Here is a 3,597-nt window from a genome sequence, read left to right as displayed (position 1 = left end):
CAACTCTCTGGAGCAGTGAGAGAGCGTTCCAATATATATTTTTTAGACGAAACAACAATTATAAGGTTTAGCTTTGCTACCCATGATCGAAGGAAATTCGAAACGGGTGCAGTACCGCTCAAGGAACTGTACTTCTTCTCTGGCGCAAAAAAAGCTCGTCAAAAGAAGATCTCAGAAAAAAAAATTGTCAAAAGAAAAAAGATAAAAGAATGATCAATATTTCATGAAAACCTGAGCTCATACCACAAGGTGGGGACTTCTGGGACGGTCTCTACGAAAGTATATTTCATGAAAACCAGGAGCTTATACCACAAGGTGGGGACTGCTGGGACGGTCTCTACGAATATAGAAGCTTCAATAATTGTTCGTGGAAACATTTCGAGTATATATTTGTTAAAAATGTCAAAGGAACATTTTTCAATACATCAACACCGATGGCGCAGAGCACATGCTGTGCAACATAAAACAATCGCGCGATGCCAGAACAGTTACAACAACACAAAAACATGAAGAAATGCGGTAAAATGTAGCAACATAGGACACAATGCAGCAAAAAAGAAACGACATTGCAAAAAGAATACAAATGCAATTGTACCTAACAATGGATGCGATGTGCCAAAAAGGGGCGTATCGACGGGAAATGAGTAACAAAAAGTGGGCGAAGAGTAGATATGTAAAGTAAGGGGACCAAAAAAAAAAAACAAAAAAAAACACGGAACATGGCCAAAAGCCTGCAAGCAAGACGGCCGAAAGTGAGTTAAAAACAAAAAAAAACAAGGACAAAAGCTGCCGGACAGCAGAAGAGAGTGAAATTGCGAGAGCGAGAGCGAGAATGAGCGTGCACTTGTACACCCAGTATGGCCAGCGAAGCAAAACAAGCAACACCCCTTGCAAAATGGAAAAAAACAATAACAATACTAGGCATGAAACGTAGCGGCCAAAAAACGCGGCGAAACAGCAGCAGTCAGACAAATTGCCCAAAAGCATACAAGCGCACAAACATATATGCAAATATAACCGTATGTACATACATATGTTAAAAGCATTGCATGGCAAAAAGCACACAATATGGCTGACTGGCAGTCAGCCGGGCAAACAGGACGTATGGAATGGCAGGATAACAGGATAAAAGCCTAGTGCGCGCACGTCGGCGACGATAGCCAAGGCAAGGCAAGACAGGAAATATGTACATAAATTTGGCAGGAGTATGACGATGATGCCAATGATGGAAGGAGGTCAGGTCATGCTAGGAAGTCAGAGATGGAGCTCGCTCAGGCAGGCTTGCAGGCAGGCAGGCAGGCAGGCAGGCAAAAAAGGGAAATGAGCGGCGCTGCGGAAACAAACAATACAAAAGCGTTGCAAGTTCAAAAGAGGCGTTGTGCATGTCGAACAATAATAACAAAAGCAACAACAACAACAACTCCAAATACTATATGTATATAAAACAATAAAATCAGAAGTTAAGGTAGACGCGACGGGGGCGTATATGTATGTACAACAATGACAATAGCAACAACAATGCTTGACAAAAGCGGTAACATATGAGTGCTTGTTTGGTTCACTGGCTGGTTGGTTGGTTTGGCTGGCTGCTTTGTGTTGAAGGATCAGAGCTCAAAACTCAGCGCGCGCGATAACAAAACAGAGATAATGAAACAAACAAAATTTTGCAGTAGGCAGGCAAGCAGCAGCGAGAACAAACAATCGTAGACAATTAAATGAAGAGTTTTGGTTGAAGTACATACAAGATCTTTTTTTTTTTTTTTGTTAAAAGCAAACATGCAAGCAGAAAAATTGAAAATAATACAAATATAAAAAAATCAAATATCATCAAATGAATTTGAAAAAAAAAAAACAAACGCAAGAGTAAAATATCACGAAAATAAAACGAAACAAAAAAATTAAAACTTTTTGAAGTGTTGTGTGCACGCTGACAGCGGGCGGGCGTATGAGTGCACGCTAATGATAAACGCAATTAAAAGGCTCAACTATGTACATTGGCTGGCAGAAGGGCAATGAATGCGCGCGTATCAGTTCATGCAGTCGAGCGTTTAATTAACAGAAAAAGCCACCTAAGTCTTGCTGCCTCGAATGCCCTTTGCACGCGCTATGCTTTAATTGACTTCGACACAGGACAGCAAACAAAGGTCAACTGGCAAGCAGGCAGCTACAGGGTTATACATACATATGCATGTATGTATGCCCCTCAACTCGCAAACGCCTTGGAAAACAAATTATGTGTGTGCGGTCGAAAAGGGTTTTTCCAAAATTTGCAAATTACCATAAACTTCAAAATGATTTTAGGAAGATTAAGTCAAATGAAGTAAACTGTAAACGACCCGCAACAATGCTACTACGAGTAGAAACACTTCATCAAATAAGTTGGGGGGGCATCTAATGCAAAAACTACGAGTACAATCCGTAGAGAGAAAAACCATCCGAAAAACAACAAATACACAAACTTTAAAATAATTAAATTAACCAAAATATCCGTCTGTATGGCGTTATAAAACGGCATTATTGCAATTTAGTGGAGAATGCCGCCGGCGCACTGTGTTCTATTTTGGGGAAAAAGGGGACAAAATTTTATATTTCGAGAAGTAGCAGAGGTAAAGGTATTCTAAAGGTTGTGAAATGGAGAATTCAGAAAAAAGAGCCTCCTTGGTTAGAAGAAATACTTTGACCTTTAAAATTACCTTCAAAAATAAAAGGCCGTTATTGTGTGAAGGAATCAATTTCCATGGTTTGAAAAAACCAAAAAGAAAAACGAATTATTTTTTTTCAACACGAAAATTCGAATTTTTTTGAATTTTTTGTAAGTATGTTTTCAGGTCATTTCGAGATGGAGGGATCAGAAAAAATAGCCTCCTTGGTTAGAAGAAGTACTTCGACCTTTAAATTTACCTTCAAAAATAAAAGACTACATTTCTTCTTATTTTTGCCTGAAGTCAGTATGAAATCAAGTTTTTTTATTTAAGTTTTAAACACATATATTTGCTCTTATTGTGTGAAGAAATTAATTTTCATGGTTGGAAAAAACGAAAAAAAATTTTTTTTTTCAAATCGAAAATTCGAAAATTTTTATTTTTTTTTTGAGTTTGTTTTGAGGTCAACTTTAAAATTACTTTCAAAATAAAATTTTTGATTTTTGTGTTTCGAACTTCTAAAAAAATTGTTTAAATGTTTTTCGGTTCTTCTGACAATGGTACGATTAAAATTTTGTAAAAAGTCCATTGCCTACTGATTTCAGGTCAGCGAAGTAAAAAATTCGAAAACCCCCAACTTTTAAAGGTAATTTAAAAGGTCCAGATGAATCTTCCATTCAATGAGTTTATTTTTCCTAAATTCTCCATCTCAAAAGCTTTAAAATACCATTAAATTAAATTCGCTATCTCTTCTCGTTCCTGAGATATGAGATTTTGTCCTCCTTTTTCCAAAATAGAACAGAGTGCGCCGGCATTGGTGGTTGTTCGTTGTTTTTGCAGCTGCAATGGTTCCAAGCGATAATCTTTTGCTCGTGAAATACGCGTGAAAAACAAATAAATTTTGATTAGCCTTTTGCTTGCGGCGGCACTGATATTCATTCGTATTAGCAGGCAC

Source organism: Rhagoletis pomonella, unplaced genomic scaffold (genome assembly GCF_013731165.1).
Source record: "Rhagoletis pomonella isolate Grant_MI unplaced genomic scaffold, Rhpom_1.0 Rhpom_scaffold_00001, whole genome shotgun sequence".
Taxonomy (NCBI): Eukaryota; Metazoa; Arthropoda; class Insecta; order Diptera; family Tephritidae; genus Rhagoletis; species Rhagoletis pomonella.
Note: the sequence above shows the minus strand (reverse complement) of the source record.